The sequence below is a fragment of the Oncorhynchus mykiss genome, chromosome 21 (genome assembly GCF_057628025.1).
Source record: "Oncorhynchus mykiss isolate SJ-2025 chromosome 21, ASM5762802v1, whole genome shotgun sequence".
Lineage (NCBI taxonomy): Eukaryota > Metazoa > Chordata > Actinopteri > Salmoniformes > Salmonidae > Oncorhynchus > Oncorhynchus mykiss.
Genome location: NC_143042.1, coordinates 35310300 through 35329509, shown reverse-complemented (window position 1 = coordinate 35329509; position 19210 = coordinate 35310300). Strand labels below are relative to the sequence as shown.

The window sequence follows — 19210 nt, the reverse complement described above, 5'->3', positions numbered from 1 at the left end:
AGGCGGGATTTACTCCTGCCAGATGCCTTTTAATATAATGTTGCGCTGACGAACATTGCGCTACATTTTTGCCCTTTTAAGGCCATTCAAAAAGCTAACAAACATTAGAAAACTATAGGTCTACTTCCTTGAAAATGTTGCTGCACTTTTGATGCACGTTAACACAACAATTGGAACAAAGTGTTGTTGTTTCGTAAACTCCATGTTCAGTTGGATGAGAGCACAAATGGCCATCGATCAAGCGTCAGGGTCATATACACCACAAGTCTCTGTGGCGCAATTGGTTAGCGCGTTAGACTGTTAATCTAAAGGTTGGTGGTTCGAGCCCACCCAGGGACGACAGTTGTCAGTTTGTTGTGCTCCATGATGTGGATGTGACATCCTGGACCTGTAATGAGATTCCTGTTATTTTGCCCCGGTCAATGCCAACACAAGCCTCTCTAGTGCAATCAGTTAGCGTGTTTGACTGTCAATCTAAAGGTTGGTGCATCATCACCACCCAGGGATGACATTTTTCAGATTGTGGAGATGTGAACTGACCCTTCCTGACTTGGCTTGAGCTTCCATGAGACTTTGGCCTGCTGAGGGTCAGTATAACCACAAGTCTCTGTGGTGCAATTGGTTGGTGCGTTAGACTGTTAATTTAAAAGTTGGTGATTTGAGCCCACCCAGGAATGCTGTCTTTCTGTTTCTAGTGATGTGGAAGACCTTCCTGGCCTTACAGTAAGCTTGCTTTTGACCTGCTGTGTTTCCTGTTGTCACATGTGATTGGTGTGTTGTTGAACATGAAAGATGACAAGTTATCATACCTACTGGTAAAATGGCTGTCAATGGTCTCTGATCTTCTGTTACTCAATAGCTTGATCATTCTGTGTTCTCCAAGGAACATATAATTTATTCTTATTAATCTGGCTGGTATGACAACGTAAATGATGTCAATCTGGCATGAAAAACCTTAGCATTTATATTTATCTCGCGAGAAGGACAATGTTGGTCCAGTGTGTTTGTGTGTATATGTACGCCAATACGCCATGAAAGTGACTAGCCACTTCATCATTCTTCCGGAGTCAGTCCCCTAATTATTTTGAATGGGCTTGGCGATTATATATTACATTTGTGAAAATGCAGTTGTTTAAAATATATATTTATCAGAATATATTTGTGATTGAGGCGGGATTTACTCCTGCCAGATGCCTTTTAATATAATGTTGCGCTGACGAACATTGCGCTACATTTTTGCCCTTTTAAGGCCATTCAAAAAGCTAACAAACATTAGAAAACTATAGGTCTACTTCCTTGAAAATGTTGCTGCACTTTTGATGCACGTTAACACAACAATTGGAACAAAGTGTTGTTGTTTCGTAAACTCCATGTTCAGTTGGATGAGAGCACAAATGGCCATCGATCAAGCGTCAGGATCATATACACCACAAGTCTCTGTGGCGCAATTGGTTAGCGCGTTAGACTGTTAATCTAAAGGTTGGTGGTTCGAGCCCACCCAGGGACGGCAGTTGTCAGTTTGTTGTGCTCCATGATGTGGATGTGACATCCTGGACCTGTAATGAGATTCCTGTTATTTTGCCCCGGTCAATGCCAACACAAGCCTCTCTAGTGCAATCAGTTAGCGTGTTTGACTGTCAATCTAAAGGTTGGTGCATCATCACCACCCAGGGATGACATTTTTCAGATTGTGGAGATGTGAACTGACCCTTCCTGACTTGGCTTGAGCTTCCATGAGACTTTGGCCTGCTGAGGGTCAGTATAACCACAAGTCTCTGTGGTGCAATTGGTTGGCGCGTTAGACTGTTAATTTAAAAGTTGGTGATTTGAGCCCACCCAGGAACGCTGTCTTTCTGTTTCTATTGATGTGGAAGACCTTCCTGGCCTTACAGTAAGCTTGCTTTTGACCTGCTGTGTTTCCTGTTGTCACATGTGATTGGTGTGTTGTTGAACATGAAAGATGACAAGTTATCATACCTACTGGTAAAATGGCTGTCAATGGTCTCTGATCTTCTGTTCCTCAATAGCTTGATCATTCTGTGTTCTCCAAGGAACATATAATTTATTCTTATTAATCTGGCTGGTATGACAACGTAAATGATGTCAATCTGGCATGAAAAACCTTAGCATTTATATTTATCTCGCGAGAAGGACAATGTTGGTCCAGTGTGTTTGTGTGTATATGTACGCCAATACGCCATGAAAGTGACTAGCCACTTCATCATTCTTCCGGAGTCAGTCCCCTAATTATTTTGAATGGGCTTGGCGATTATATATTACATTTGTGAAAATGCAGTTGTTTAAAATATATATTTATCAGAATATATTTGTGATTGAGGCGGGATTTACTCCTGCCAGATGCCTTTTAATATAATGTTGCGCTGACGAACATTGCGCTACATTTTTGCCCTTTTAAGGCCATTCAAAAAGCTAACAAACATTAGAAAACTGTAGGTCTACTTCCTTGAAAATGTTGCTGCACTTTTGATGCACGTTAACACAACAATTGGAACAAAGTGTTGTTGTTTCGTAAACTCCATGTTCAGTTGGATGAGAGCACAAATGGCCATCGATCAAGCGTCAATGCCAACACAAGCCTCTCTAGTGCAATCAGTTAGCGTGTTTGACTGTCAATCTAAAGGTTGGTGCATCATCACCACCCAGGGATGACATTTTTCAGATTGTGGAGATGTGAACTGACCCTTCCTGACTTGGCTTGAGCTTCCATGAGACTTTGGCCTGCTGAGGGTCAGTATAACCACAAGTCTCTGTGGTGCAATTGGTTGGTGCGTTAGACTGTTAATTTAAAAGTTGGTGATTTGAGCCCACCCAGGAATGCTGTCTTTCTGTTTCTAGTGATGTGGAAGACCTTCCTGGCCTTACAGTAAGCTTGCTTTTGACCTGCTGTGTTTCCTGTTGTCACATGTGATTGGTGTGTTGTTGAACATGAAAGATGACAAGTTATCATACCTACTGGTAAAATGGCTGTCAATGGTCTCTGATCTTCTGTTCCTCAATAGCTTGATCATTCTGTGTTCTCCAAGGAACATATAATTTATTCTTATTAATCTGGCTGGTATGACAACGTAAATGATGTCAATCTGGCATGAAAAACCTTAGCATTTATATTTATCTCGCGAGAAGGACAATGTTGGTCCAGTGTGTTTGTGTGTATATGTACGCCAATACGCCATGAAAGTGACTAGCCACTTCATCATTCTTCCGGAGTCAGTCCCCTAATTATTTTGAATGGGCTTGGCGATTATATATTACATTTGTGAAAATGCAGTTGTTTAAAATATATATTTATCAGAATATATTTGTGATTGAGGCGGGATTTACTCCTGCCAGATGCCTTTTAATATAATGTTGCGCTGACGAACATTGCGCTACATTTTTGCCCTTTTAAGGCCATTCAAAAAGCTAACAAACATTAGAAAACTGTAGGTCTACTTCCTTGAAAATGTTGCTGCACTTTTGATGCACGTTAACACAACAATTGGAACAAAGTGTTGTTGTTTCGTAAACTCCATGTTCAGTTGGATGAGAGCACAAATGGCCATCGATCAAGCGTCAGGGTCATATACACCACAAGTCTCTGTGGCGCTATTGGTTAGCGTGTTAGACTGTTAATCTAAAGGTTGGTGGTTCGAGCCCACCCAGGGACGACAGTTGTCAGTTTGTTGTGCTCCATGATGTGGATGTGACATCCTGGACCTGTAATGAGATTCCTGTTATTTTGCCCCGGTCAATGCCAACACAAGCCTCTCTAGTGCAATCAGTTAGCGTGTTTGACTGTCAATCTAAAGGTTGGTGCATCATCACCACCCAGGGATGACATTTTTCAGATTGTGGAGATGTGAACTGACCCTTCCTGACTTGGTTTGAGCTTCCATGAGACTTTGGCCTGCTGAGGGTCAGTGTAACCACAAGTATCTGTGGTGCAATTGGTTGGCGCGTTAGACTGTTAATTTAAAAGTTGGTGATTTGTGCCCACCCAGGAATGCTGTCTTTCTGTTTCTAGTGATGTGGAAGACCTTCCTGGCCTTACAGTAAGCTTGCTTTTGACCTGCTGTGTTTCCTGTTGTCACATGTGATTGGTGTGTTGTTGAACATGAAAGATGACAAGTTATCATACCTACTGGTAAAATGGCTGTCAATGGTCTCTGATCTTCTGTTACTCAATAGCTTGATCATTCTGTGTTCTCCAAGGAACATATAATTTATTCTTATTAATCTGGCTGGTATGACAACGTAAATGATGTCAATCTGGCATGAAAAACCTTAGCATTTATATTTATCTCGCGAGAAGGACAATGTTGGTCCAGTGTGTTTGTGTGTATATGTACGCCAATACGCCATGAAAGTGACTAGCCACTTCATCATTCTTCCGGAGTCAGTCCCCTAATTATTTTGAATGGGCTTGGCGATTATATATTACATTTGTGAAAATGCAGTTGTTTAAAATATATATTTATCAGAATATATTTGTGATTGAGGCGGGATTTACTCCTGCCAGATGCCTTTTAATATAATGTTGCGCTGACGAACATTGCGCTACATTTTTGCCCTTTTAAGGCCATTCAAAAAGCTAACAAACATTAGAAAACTATAGGTCTACTTCCTTGAAAATGTTGCTGCACTTTTGATGCACGTTAACACAACAATTGGAACAAAGTGTTGTTGTTTCGTAAACTCCATGTTCAGTTGGATGAGAGCACAAATGGCCATCGATCAAGCGTCAGGGTCATATACACCACAAGTCTCTGTGGCGCTATTGGTTAGCGTGTTAGACTGTTAATCTAAAGGTTGGTGGTTCGAGCCCACCCAGGGACGACAGTTGTCAGTTTGTTGTGCTCCATGATGTGGATGTGACATCCTGGACCTGTAATGAGATTCCAGTTATTTTGCCCCGGTCAATGCCAACACAAGCCTCTCTAGTGCAATCAGTTAGCGTGTTTGACTGTCAATCTAAAGGTTGGTTCATCATCACCACCCAGGGATGACATTTTTCAGATTGTGGAGATGTGAACTGACCCTTCCTGACTTGGTTTGAGCTTCCATGAAACTTTGGCCTGCTGAGGGTCAGTGTAACCACAAGTATCTGTGGTGCAATTGGTTGGCGCGTTAGACTGTTAATTTAAAAGTTGGTGATTTGTGCCCACCCAGGAATGCTGTCTTTCTGTTTCTAGTGATGTGGAAGACCTTCCTGGCCTTACAGTAAGCTTGCTTTTGACCTGCTGTGTTTCCTGTTGTCACATGTGATTGGTGTGTTGTTGAACATGAAAGATGACAAGTTATCATACCTACTGGTAAAATGGCTGTCAATGGTCTCTGATCTTCTGTTACTCAATAGCTTGATCATTCTGTGTTCTCCAAGGAACATATAATTTATTCTTATTAATCTGGCTGGTATGACAACGTAAATGATGTCAATCTGGCATGAAAAACCTTAGCATTTATATTTATCTCGCGAGAAGGACAATGTTGGTCCAGTGTGTTTGTGTGTATATGTACGCCAATACGCCATGAAAGTGACTAGCCACTTCATCATTCTTCCGGAGTCAGTCCCCTAATTATTTTGAATGGGCTTGGCGATTATATATTACATTTGTGAAAATGCAGTTGTTTAAAATATATATTTATCAGAATATATTTGTGATTGAGGCGGGATTTACTCCTGCCAGATGCCTTTTAATATAATGTTGCGCTGACGAACATTGCGCTACATTTTTGCCCTTTTAAGGCCATTCAAAAAGCTAACAAACATTAGAAAACTATAGGTCTACTTCCTTGAAAATGTTGCTGCACTTTTGATGCACGTTAACACAACAATTGGAACAAAGTGTTGTTGTTTCGTAAACTCCATGTTCAGTTGGATGAGAGCACAAATGGCCATCGATCAAGCGTCAGGGTCATATACACCACAAGTCTCTGTGGCGCAATTGGTTAGCGCGTTAGACTGTTAATCTAAAGGTTGGTGGTTCGAGCCCACCCAGGGACGACAGTTGTCAGTTTGTTGTGCTCCATGATGTGGATGTGACATCCTGGACCTGTAATGAGATTCCTGTTATTTTGCCCCGGTCAATGCCAACACAAGCCTCTCTAGTGCAATCAGTTAGCGTGTTTGACTGTCAATCTAAAGGTTGGTGCATCATCACCACCCAGGGATGACATTTTTCAGATTGTGGAGATGTGAACTGACCCTTCCTGACTTGGTTTGAGCTTCCATGAGACTTTGGCCTGCTGAGGGTCAGTGTAACCACAAGTATCTGTGGTGCAATTGGTTGGCGCGTTAGACTGTTAATTTAAAAGTTGGTGATTTGTGCCCACCCAGGAATGCTGTCTTTCTGTTTCTAGTGATGTGGAAGACCTTCCTGGCCTTACAGTAAGCTTGCTTTTGACCTGCTGTGTTTCCTGTTGTCACATGTGATTGGTGTGTTGTTGAACATGAAAGATGACAAGTTATCATACCTACTGGTAAAATGGCTGTCAATGGTCTCTGATCTTCTGTTACTCAATAGCTTGATCATTCTGTGTTCTCCAAGGAACATATAATTTATTCTTATTAATCTGGCTGGTATGACAACGTAAATGATGTCAATCTGGCATGAAAAACCTTAGCATTTATATTTATCTCGCGAGAAGGACAATGTTGGTCCAGTGTGTTTGTGTGTATATGTACGCCAATACGCCATGAAAGTGACTAGCCACTTCATCATTCTTCCGGAGTCAGTCCCCTAATTATTTTGAATGGGCTTGGCGATTATATATTACATTTGTGAAAATGCAGTTGTTTAAAATATATATTTATCAGAATATATTTGTGATTGAGGCGGGATTTACTCCTGCCAGATGCCTTTTAATATAATGTTGCGCTGACGAACATTGCGCTACATTTTTGCCCTTTTAAGGCCATTCAAAAAGCTAACAAACATTAGAAAACTGTAGGTCTACTTCCTTGAAAATGTTGCTGCACTTTTGATGCACGTTAACACAACAATTGGAACAAAGTGTTGTTGTTTCGTAAACTCCATGTTCAGTTGGATGAGAGCACAAATGGCCATCGATCAAGCGTCAGGGTCATATACACCACAAGTCTCTGTGGCGCTATTGGTTAGCGTGTTAGACTGTTAATCTAAAGGTTGGTGGTTCGAGCCCACCCAGGGACGACAGTTGTCAGTTTGTTGTGCTCCATGATGTGGATGTGACATCCTGGACCTGTAATGAGATTCCTGTTATTTTGCCCCGGTCAATGCCAACACAAGCCTCTCTAGTGCAATCAGTTAGCGTGTTTGACTGTCAATCTAAAGGTTGGTGCATCATCACCACCCAGGGATGACATTTTTCAGATTGTGGAGATGTGAACTGACCCTTCCTGACTTGGTTTGAGCTTCCATGAGACTTTGGCCTGCTGAGGGTCAGTGTAACCACAAGTATCTGTGGTGCAATTGGTTGGCGCGTTAGACTGTTAATTTAAAAGTTGGTGATTTGTGCCCACCCAGGAATGCTGTCTTTCTGTTTCTAGTGATGTGGAAGACCTTCCTGGCCTTACAGTAAGCTTGCTTTTGACCTGCTGTGTTTCCTGTTGTCACATGTGATTGGTGTGTTGTTGAACATGAAAGATGACAAGTTATCATACCTACTGGTAAAATGGCTGTCAATGGTCTCTGATCTTCTGTTACTCAATAGCTTGATCATTCTGTGTTCTCCAAGGAACATATAATTTATTCTTATTAATCTGGCTGGTATGACAACGTAAATGATGTCAATCTGGCATGAAAAACCTTAGCATTTATATTTATCTCGCGAGAAGGACAATGTTGGTCCAGTGTGTTTGTGTGTATATGTACGCCAATACGCCATGAAAGTGACTAGCCACTTCATCATTCTTCCGGAGTCAGTCCCCTAATTATTTTGAATGGGCTTGGCGATTATATATTACATTTGTGAAAATGCAGTTGTTTAAAATATATATTTATCAGAATATATTTGTGATTGAGGCGGGATTTACTCCTGCCAGATGCCTTTTAATATAATGTTGCGCTGACGAACATTGCGCTACATTTTTGCCCTTTTAAGGCCATTCAAAAAGCTAACAAACATTAGAAAACTATAGGTCTACTTCCTTGAAAATGTTGCTGCACTTTTGATGCACGTTAACACAACAATTGGAACAAAGTGTTGTTGTTTCGTAAACTCCATGTTCAGTTGGATGAGAGCACAAATGGCCATCGATCAAGCGTCAGGATCATATACACCACAAGTCTCTGTGGCGCAATTGGTTAGCGCGTTAGACTGTTGATCTAAAGGTTGGTGGTTCGAGCCCACCCAGGGACGACAGTTGTCAGTTTGTTGTGCTCCATGATGTGGATGTGACATCCTGGACCTGTAATGAGATTCCTGTTATTTTGCCCCGGTCAATGCCAACACAAGCCTCTCTAGTGCAATCAGTTAGCGTGTTTGACTGTCAATCTAAAGGTTGGTGCATCATCACCACCCAGGGATGACATTTTTCAGATTGTGGAGATGTGAACTGACCCTTCCTGACTTGGCTTGAGCTTCCATGAGACTTTGGCCTGCTGAGGGTCAGTATAACCACAAGTCTCTGTGGTGCAATTGGTTGGTGCGTTAGACTGTTAATTTAAAAGTTGGTGATTTGAGCCCACCCAGGAATGCTGTCTTTCTGTTTCTAGTGATGTGGAAGACCTTCCTGGCCTTACAGTAAGCTTGCTTTTGACCTGCTGTGTTTCCTGTTGTCACATGTGATTGGTGTGTTGTTGAACATGAAAGATGACAAGTTATCATACCTACTGGTAAAATGGCTGTCAATGGTCTCTGATCTTCTGTTACTCAATAGCTTGATCATTCTGTGTTCTCCAAGGAACATATAATTTATTCTTATTAATCTGGCTGGTATGACAACGTAAATGATGTCAATCTGGCATGAAAAACCTTAGCATTTATATTTATCTCGCGAGAAGGACAATGTTGGTCCAGTGTGTTTGTGTGTATATGTACGCCAATACGCCATGAAAGTGACTAGCCACTTCATCATTCTTCCGGAGTCAGTCCCCTAATTATTTTGAATGGGCTTGGCGATTATATATTACATTTGTGAAAATGCAGTTGTTTAAAATATATATTTATCAGAATATATTTGTGATTGAGGCGGGATTTACTCCTGCCAGATGCCTTTTAATATAATGTTGCGCTGACGAACATTGCGCTACATTTTTGCCCTTTTAAGGCCATTCAAAAAGCTAACAAACATTAGAAAACTATAGGTCTACTTCCTTGAAAATGTTGCTGCACTTTTGATGCACGTTAACACAACAATTGGAACAAAGTGTTGTTGTTTCGTAAACTCCATGTTCAGTTGGATGAGAGCACAAATGGCCATCGATCAAGCGTCAGGGTCATATACACCACAAGTCTCTGTGGCGCAATTGGTTAGCGCGTTAGACTGTTAATCTAAAGGTTGGTGGTTCGAGCCCACCCAGGGACGACAGTTGTCAGTTTGTTGTGCTCCATGATGTGGATGTGACATCCTGGACCTGTAATGAGATTCCTGTTATTTTGCCCCGGTCAATGCCAACACAAGCCTCTCTAGTGCAATCAGTTAGCGTGTTTGACTGTCAATCTAAAGGTTGGTGCATCATCACCACCCAGGGATGACATTTTTCAGATTGTGGAGATGTGAACTGACCCTTCCTGACTTGGTTTGAGCTTCCATGAGACTTTGGCCTGCTGAGGGTCAGTGTAACCACAAGTATCTGTGGTGCAATTGGTTGGCGCGTTAGACTGTTAATTTAAAAGTTGGTGATTTGTGCCCACCCAGGAATGCTGTCTTTCTGTTTCTAGTGATGTGGAAGACCTTCCTGGCCTTACAGTAAGCTTGCTTTTGACCTGCTGTGTTTCCTGTTGTCACATGTGATTGGTGTGTTGTTGAACATGAAAGATGACAAGTTATCATACCTACTGGTAAAATGGCTGTCAATGGTCTCTGATCTTCTGTTACTCAATAGCTTGATCATTCTGTGTTCTCCAAGGAACATATAATTTATTCTTATTAATCTGGCTGGTATGACAACGTAAATGATGTCAATCTGGCATGAAAAACCTTAGCATTTATATTTATCTCGCGAGAAGGACAATGTTGGTCCAGTGTGTTTGTGTGTATATGTACGCCAATACGCCATGAAAGTGACTAGCCACTTCATCATTCTTCCGGAGTCAGTCCCCTAATTATTTTGAATGGGCTTGGCGATTATATATTACATTTGTGAAAATGCAGTTGTTTAAAATATATATTTATCAGAATATATTTGTGATTGAGGCGGGATTTACTCCTGCCAGATGCCTTTTAATATAATGTTGCGCTGACGAACATTGCGCTACATTTTTGCCCTTTTAAGGCCATTCAAAAAGCTAACAAACATTAGAAAACTATAGGTCTACTTCCTTGAATATGTTGCTGCACTTTTGATGCACGTTAACACAACAATTGGAACAAAGTGTTGTTGTTTCGTAAACTCCATGTTCAGTTGGATGAGAGCACAAATGGCCATCGATCAAGCGTCAGGGTCATATACACCACAAGTCTCTGTGGCGCAATTGGTTAGCGCGTTAGACTGTTAATCTAAAGGTTGGTGGTTCGACCCCACCCAGGGGGGGGTCGAACCATGATGTGCTCCATGATGTGGATGTGACATCCTGGACCTGTAATGAGATTCCTGTTATTTTGCCCCGGTCAATGCCAACACAAGCCTCTCTAGTGCAATCAGTTAGCGTGTTTGACTGTCAATCTAAAGGTTGGTGCATCATCACCACCCAGGGATGACATTTTTCAGATTGTGGAGATGTGAACTGACCCTTCCTGACTTGGTTTGAGCTTCCATGAGACTTTGGCCTGCTGAGGGTCAGTGTAACCACAAGTATCTGTGGTGCAATTGGTTGGCGCGTTAGACTGTTAATTTAAAAGTTGGTGATTTGTGCCCACCCAGGAATGCTGTCTTTCTGTTTCTAGTGATGTGGAAGACCTTCCTGGCCTTACAGTAAGCTTGCTTTTGACCTGCTGTGTTTCCTGTTGTCACATGTGATTGGTGTGTTGTTGAACATGAAAGATGACAAGTTATCATACCTACTGGTAAAATGGCTGTCAATGGTCTCTGATCTTCTGTTACTCAATAGCTTGATCATTCTGTGTTCTCCAAGGAACATATAATTTATTCTTATTAATCTGGCTGGTATGACAACGTAAATGATGTCAATCTGGCATGAAAAACCTTAGCATTTATATTTATCTCGCGAGAAGGACAATGTTGGTCCAGTGTGTTTGTGTGTATATGTACGCCAATACGCCATGAAAGTGACTAGCCACTTCATCATTCTTCCGGAGTCAGTCCCCTAATTATTTTGAATGGGCTTGGCGATTATATATTACATTTGTGAAAATGCAGTTGTTTAAAATATATATTTATCAGAATATATTTGTGATTGAGGCGGGATTTACTCCTGCCAGATGCCTTTTAATATAATGTTGCGCTGACGAACATTGCGCTACATTTTTGCCCTTTTAAGGCCATTCAAAAAGCTAACAAACATTAGAAAACTGTAGGTCTACTTCCTTGAAAATGTTGCTGCACTTTTGATGCACGTTAACACAACAATTGGAACAAAGTGTTGTTGTTTCGTAAACTCCATGTTCAGTTGGATGAGAGCACAAATGGCCATCGATCAAGCGTCAGGGTCATATACACCACAAGTCTCTGTGGCGCTATTGGTTAGCGTGTTAGACTGTTAATCTAAAGGTTGGTGGTTCGAGCCCACCCAGGGACGACAGTTGTCAGTTTGTTGTGCTCCATGATGTGGATGTGACATCCTGGACCTGTAATGAGATTCCTGTTATTTTGCCCCGGTCAATGCCAACACAAGCCTCTCTAGTGCAATCAGTTAGCGTGTTTGACTGTCAATCTAAAGGTTGGTGCATCATCACCACCCAGGGATGACATTTTTCAGATTGTGGAGATGTGAACTGACCCTTCCTGACTTGGTTTGAGCTTCCATGAGACTTTGGCCTGCTGAGGGTCAGTGTAACCACAAGTATCTGTGGTGCAATTGGTTGGCGCGTTAGACTGTTAATTTAAAAGTTGGTGATTTGTGCCCACCCAGGAATGCTGTCTTTCTGTTTCCAGTGATGTGGAAGACCTTCCTGGCCTTACAGTAAGCTTGCTTTTGACCTGCTGTGTTTCCTGTTGTCACATGTGATTGGTGTGTTGTTGAACATGAAAGATGACAAGTTATCATACCTACTGGTAAAATGGCTGTCAATGGTCTCTGATCTTCTGTTACTCAATAGCTTGATCATTCTGTGTTCTCCAAGGAACATATAATTTATTCTTATTAATCTGGCTGGTATGACAACGTAAATGATGTCAATCTGGCATGAAAAACCTTAGCATTTATATTTATCTCGCGAGAAGGACAATGTTGGTCCAGTGTGTTTGTGTGTATATGTACGCCAATACGCCATGAAAGTGACTAGCCACTTCATCATTCTTCCGGAGTCAGTCCCCTAATTATTTTGAATGGGCTTGGCGATTATATATTACATTTGTGAAAATGCAGTTGTTTAAAATATATATTTATCAGAATATATTTGTGATTGAGGCGGGATTTACTCCTGCCAGATGCCTTTTAATATAATGTTGCGCTGACGAACATTGCGCTACATTTTTGCCCTTTTAAGGCCATTCAAAAAGCTAACAAACATTAGAAAACTATAGGTCTACTTCCTTGAAAATGTTGCTGCACTTTTGATGCACGTTAACACAACAATTGGAACAAAGTGTTGTTGTTTCGTAAACTCCATGTTCAGTTGGATGAGAGCACAAATGGCCATCGATCAAGCGTCAGGGTCATATACACCACAAGTCTCTGTGGCGCAATTGGTTAGCGCGTTAGACTGTTAATCTAAAGGTTGGTGGTTCGAGCCCACCCAGGGACGACAGTTGTCAGTTTGTTGTGCTCCATGATGTGGATGTGACATCCTGGACCTGTAATGAGATTCCTGTTATTTTGCCCCGGTCAATGCCAACACAAGCCTCTCTAGTGCAATCAGTTAGCGTGTTTGACTGTCAATCTAAAGGTTGGTGCATCATCACCACCCAGGGATGACATTTTTCAGATTGTGGAGATGTGAACTGACCCTTCCTGACTTGGTTTGAGCTTCCATGAGACTTTGGCCTGCTGAGGGTCAGTGTAACCACAAGTATCTGTGGTGCAATTGGTTGGCGCGTTAGACTGTTAATTTAAAAGTTGGTGATTTGTGCCCACCCAGGAATGCTGTCTTTCTGTTTCTAGTGATGTGGAAGACCTTCCTGGCCTTACAGTAAGCTTGCTTTTGACCTGCTGTGTTTCCTGTTGTCACATGTGATTGGTGTGTTGTTGAACATGAAAGATGACAAGTTATCATACCTACTGGTAAAATGGCTGTCAATGGTCTCTGATCTTCTGTTACTCAATAGCTTGATCATTCTGTGTTCTCCAAGGAACATATAATTTATTCTTATTAATCTGGCTGGTATGACAACGTAAATGATGTCAATCTGGCATGAAAAACCTTAGCATTTATATTTATCTCGCGAGAAGGACAATGTTGGTCCAGTGTGTTTGTGTGTATATGTACGCCAATACGCCATGAAAGTGACTAGCCACTTCATCATTCTTCCGGAGTCAGTCCCCTAATTATTTTGAATGGGCTTGGCGATTATATATTACATTTGTGAAAATGCAGTTGTTTAAAATATATATTTATCAGAATATATTTGTGATTGAGGCGGGATTTACTCCTGCCAGATGCCTTTTAATATAATGTTGCGCTGACGAACATTGCGCTACATTTTTGCCCTTTTAAGGCCATTCAAAAAGCTAACAAACATTAGAAAACTATAGGTCTACTTCCTTGAAAATGTTGCTGCACTTTTGATGCACGTTAACACAACAATTGGAACAAAGTGTTGTTGTTTCGTAAACTCCATGTTCAGTTGGATGAGAGCACAAATGGCCATCGATCAAGCGTCAGGGTCATATACACCACAAGTCTCTGTGGCGCTATTGGTTAGCGTGTTAGACTGTTAATCTAAAGGTTGGTGGTTCGAGCCCACCCAGGGACGACAGTTGTCAGTTTGTTGTGCTCCATGATGTGGATGTGACATCCTGGACCTGTAATGAGATTCCAGTTATTTTGCCCCGGTCAATGCCAACACAAGCCTCTCTAGTGCAATCAGTTAGCGTGTTTGACTGTCAATCTAAAGGTTGGTTCATCATCACCACCCAGGGATGACATTTTTCAGATTGTGGAGATGTGAACTGACCCTTCCTGACTTGGTTTGAGCTTCCATGAAACTTTGGCCTGCTGAGGGTCAGTGTAACCACAAGTATCTGTGGTGCAATTGGTTGGCGCGTTAGACTGTTAATTTAAAAGTTGGTGATTTGTGCCCACCCAGGAATGCTGTCTTTCTGTTTCTAGTGATGTGGAAGACCTTCCTGGCCTTACAGTAAGCTTGCTTTTGACCTGCTGTGTTTCCTGTTGTCACATGTGATTGGTGTGTTGTTGAACATGAAAGATGACAAGTTATCATACCTACTGGTAAAATGGCTGTCAATGGTCTCTGATCTTCTGTTACTCAATAGCTTGATCATTCTGTGTTCTCCAAGGAACATATAATTTATTCTTATTAATCTGGCTGGTATGACAACGTAAATGATGTCAATCTGGCATGAAAAACCTTAGCATTTATATTTATCTCGCGAGAAGGACAATGTTGGTCCAGTGTGTTTGTGTGTATATGTACGCCAATACGCCATGAAAGTGACTAGCCACTTCATCATTCTTCCGGAGTCAGTCCCCTAATTATTTTGAATGGGCTTGGCGATTATATATTACATTTGTGAAAATGCAGTTGTTTAAAATATATATTTATCAGAATATATTTGTGATTGAGGCGGGATTTACTCCTGCCAGATGCCTTTTAATATAATGTTGCGCTGACGAACATTGCGCTACATTTTTGCCCTTTTAAGGCCATTCAAAAAGCTAACAAACATTAGAAAACTATAGGTCTACTTCCTTGAAAATGTTGCTGCACTTTTGATGCACGTTAACACAACAATTGGAACAAAGTGTTGTTGTTTCGTAAACTCCATGTTCAGTTGGATGAGAGCACAAATGGCCATCGATCAAGCGTCAGGGTCATATACACCACAAGTCTCTGTGGCGCAATTGGTTAGCGCGTTAGACTGTTAATCTAAAGGTTGGTGGTTCGAGCCCACCCAGGGACGACAGTTGTCAGTTTGTTGTGCTCCATGATGTGGATGTGACATCCTGGACCTGTAATGAGATTCCTGTTATTTTGCCCCGGTCAATGCCAACACAAGCCTCTCTAGTGCAATCAGTTAGCGTGTTTGACTGTCAATCTAAAGGTTGGTGCATCATCACCACCCAGGGATGACATTTTTCAGATTGTGGAGATGTGAACTGACCCTTCCTGACTTGGTTTGAGCTTCCATGAGACTTTGGCCTGCTGAGGGTCAGTGTAACCACAAGTATCTGTGGTGCAATTGGTTGGCGCGTTAGACTGTTAATTTAAAAGTTGGTGATTTGTGCCCACCCAGGAATGCTGTCTTTCTGTTTCTAGTGATGTGGAAGACCTTCCTGGCCTTACAGTAAGCTTGCTTTTGACCTGCTGTGTTTCCTGTTGTCACATGTGATTGGTGTGTTGTTGAACATGAAAGATGACAAGTTATCATACCTACTGGTAAAATGGCTGTCAATGGTCTCTGATCTTCTGTTACTCAATAGCTTGATCATTCTGTGTTCTCCAAGGAACATATAATTTATTCTTATTAATCTGGCTGGTATGACAACGTAAATGATGTCAATCTGGCATGAAAAACCTTAGCATTTATATTTATCTCGCGAGAAGGACAATGTTGGTCCAGTGTGTTTGTGTGTATATGTACGCCAATACGCCATGAAAGTGACTAGCCACTTCATCATTCTTCCGGAGTCAGTCCCCTAATTATTTTGAATGGGCTTGGCGATTATATATTACATTTGTGAAAATGCAGTTGTTTAAAATATATATTTATCAGAATATATTTGTGATTGAGGCGGGATTTACTCCTGCCAGATGCCTTTTAATATAATGTTGCGCTGACGAACATTGCGCTACATTTTTGCCCTTTTAAGGCCATTCAAAAAGCTAACAAACATTAGAAAACTGTAGGTCTACTTCCTTGAAAATGTTGCTGCACTTTTGATGCACGTTAACACAACAATTGGAACAAAGTGTTGTTGTTTCGTAAACTCCATGTTCAGTTGGATGAGAGCACAAATGGCCATCGATCAAGCGTCAGGGTCATATACACCACAAGTCTCTGTGGCGCTATTGGTTAGCGTGTTAGACTGTTAATCTAAAGGTTGGTGGTTCGAGCCCACCCAGGGACGACAGTTGTCAGTTTGTTGTGCTCCATGATGTGGATGTGACATCCTGGACCTGTAATGAGATTCCTGTTATTTTGCCCCGGTCAATGCCAACACAAGCCTCTCTAGTGCAATCAGTTAGCGTGTTTGACTGTCAATCTAAAGGTTGGTGCATCATCACCACCCAGGGATGACATTTTTCAGATTGTGGAGATGTGAACTGACCCTTCCTGACTTGGTTTGAGCTTCCATGAGACTTTGGCCTGCTGAGGGTCAGTGTAACCACAAGTATCTGTGGTGCAATTGGTTGGCGCGTTAGACTGTTAATTTAAAAGTTGGTGATTTGTGCCCACCCAGGAATGCTGTCTTTCTGTTTCTAGTGATGTGGAAGACCTTCCTGGCCTTACAGTAAGCTTGCTTTTGACCTGCTGTGTTTCCTGTTGTCACATGTGATTGGTGTGTTGTTGAACATGAAAGATGACAAGTTATCATACCTACTGGTAAAATGGCTGTCAATGGTCTCTGATCTTCTGTTACTCAATAGCTTGATCATTCTGTGTTCTCCAAGGAACATATAATTTATTCTTATTAATCTGGCTGGTATGACAACGTAAATGATGTCAATCTGGCATGAAAAACCTTAGCATTTATATTTATCTCGCGAGAAGGACAATGTTGGTCCAGTGTGTTTGTGTGTATATGTACGCCAATACGCCATGAAAGTGACTAGCCACTTCATCATTCTTCCGGAGTCAGTCCCCTAATTATTTTGAATGGGCTTGGCGATTATATATTACATTTGTGAAAATGCAGTTGTTTAAAATATATATTTATCAGAATATATTTGTGATTGAGGCGGGATTTACTCCTGCCAGATGCCTTTTAATATAATGTTGCGCTGACGAACATTGCGCTACATTTTTGCCCTTTTAAGGCCATTCAAAAAGCTAACAAACATTAGAAAACTATAGGTCTACTTCCTTGAAAATGTTGCTGCACTTTTGATGCACGTTAACACAACAATTGGAACAAAGTGTTGTTGTTTCGTAAACTCCATGTTCAGTTGGATGAGAGCACAAATGGCCATCGATCAAGCGTCAGGATCATATACACCACAAGTCTCTGTGGCGCAATTGGTTAGCGCGTTAGACTGTTGATCTAAAGGTTGGTGGTTCGAGCCCACCCAGGGACGACAGTTGTCAGTTTGTTGTGCTCCATGATGTGGATGTGACATCCTGGACCTGTAATGAGATTCCTGTTATTTTGCCCCGGTCAATGCCAACACAAGCCTCTCTAGTGCAATCAGTTAGCGTGTTTGACTGTCAATCTAAAGGTTGGTGCATCATCACCACCCAGGGATGACATTTTTCAGATTGTGGAGATGTGAACTGACCCTTCCTGACTTGGCTTGAGCTTCCATGAGACTTTGGCCTGCTGAGGGTCAGTATAACCACAAGTCTCTGTGGTGCAATTGGTTGGTGCGTTAGACTGTTAATTTAAAAGTTGGTGATTTGAGCCCACCCAGGAATGCTGTCTTTCTGTTTCTAGTGATGTGGAAGACCTTCCTGGCCTTACAGTAAGCTTGCTTTTGACCTGCTGTGTTTCCTGTTGTCACATGTGATTGGTGTGTTGTTGAACATGAAAGATGACAAGTTATCATACCTACTGGTAAAATGGCTGTCAATGGTCTCTGATCTTCTGTTACTCAATAGCTTGATCATTCTGTGTTCTCCAAGGAACATATAATTTATTCTTATTAATCTGGCTGGTATGACAACGTAAATGATGTCAATCTGGCATGAAAAACCTTAGCATTTATATTTATCTCGCGAGAAGGACAATGTTGGTCCAGTGTGTTTGTGTGTATATGTACGCCAATACGCCATGAAAGTGACTAGCCACTTCATCATTCTTCCGGAGTCAGTCCCCTAATTATTTTGAATGGGCTTGGCGATTATATATTACATTTGTGAAAATGCAGTTGTTTAAAATATATATTTATCAGAATATATTTGTGATTGAGGCGGGATTTACTCCTGCCAGATGCCTTTTAATATAATGTTGCGCTGACGAACATTGCGCTACATTTTTGCCCTTTTAAGGCCATTCAAAAAGCTAACAAACATTAGAAAACTATAGGTCTACTTCCTTGAAAATGTTGCTGCACTTTTGATGCACGTTAACACAACAATTGGAACAAAGTGTTGTTGTTTCGTAAACTCCATGTTCAGTTGGATGAGAGCACAAATGGCCATCGATCAAGCGTCAGGGTCATATACACCACAAGTCTCTGTGGCGCAATTGGTTAGCGCGTTAGACTGTTAATCTAAAGGTTGGTGGTTCGAGCCCACCCAGGGACGACAGTTGTCAGTTTGTTGTGCTCCATGATGTGGATGTGACATCCTGGACCTGTAATGAGATTCCTGTTATTTTGCCCCGGTCAATGCCAACACAAGCCTCTCTAGTGCAATCAGTTAGCGTGTTTGACTGTCAATCTAAAGGTTGGTGCATCATCACCACCCAGGGATGACATTTTTCAGATTGTGGAGATGTGAACTGACCCTTCCTGACTTGGTTTGAGCTTCCATGAGACTTTGGCCTGCTGAGGGTCAGTGTAACCACAAGTATCTGTGGTGCAATTGGTTGGCGCGTTAGACTGTTAATTTAAAAGTTGGTGATTTGTGCCCACCCAGGAATGCTGTCTTTCTGTTTCTAGTGATG

At 41.6% G+C, this 19210-nt stretch overlaps 7 non-coding genes across 7 annotated transcripts; all 7 read left to right on the top strand.

Moving 5' to 3' along the window:
• The first annotated feature begins 265 nt into the window (after positions 1 to 265).
• Positions 266 to 339, top strand: trnan-guu (transfer RNA asparagine (anticodon GUU)). The gene has a single exon. It is a non-coding gene; the product is annotated as a tRNA-Asn (tRNA).
• A 1094-nt stretch (positions 340 to 1433) lies between these two features.
• Positions 1434 to 1507, top strand: trnan-guu (transfer RNA asparagine (anticodon GUU)). Its single transcript has one exon. It is a non-coding gene; the product is annotated as a tRNA-Asn (tRNA).
• Positions 1508 to 5930: 4423 nt separating this feature from the next.
• trnan-guu (transfer RNA asparagine (anticodon GUU)) lies at positions 5931 to 6004 on the top strand. The gene has a single exon. It is a non-coding gene; the product is annotated as a tRNA-Asn (tRNA).
• A 3430-nt stretch (positions 6005 to 9434) lies between these two features.
• trnan-guu (transfer RNA asparagine (anticodon GUU)) lies at positions 9435 to 9508 on the top strand. Its single transcript has one exon. It is a non-coding gene; the product is annotated as a tRNA-Asn (tRNA).
• A 3427-nt stretch (positions 9509 to 12935) lies between these two features.
• On the top strand, positions 12936 to 13009 carry trnan-guu (transfer RNA asparagine (anticodon GUU)). Its single transcript has one exon. It is a non-coding gene; the product is annotated as a tRNA-Asn (tRNA).
• A 2262-nt stretch (positions 13010 to 15271) lies between these two features.
• trnan-guu (transfer RNA asparagine (anticodon GUU)) lies at positions 15272 to 15345 on the top strand. Its single transcript has one exon. It is a non-coding gene; the product is annotated as a tRNA-Asn (tRNA).
• Positions 15346 to 18775: 3430 nt separating this feature from the next.
• trnan-guu (transfer RNA asparagine (anticodon GUU)) lies at positions 18776 to 18849 on the top strand. The gene has a single exon. It is a non-coding gene; the product is annotated as a tRNA-Asn (tRNA).
• Positions 18850 to 19210: the final 361 nt, after the last annotated feature.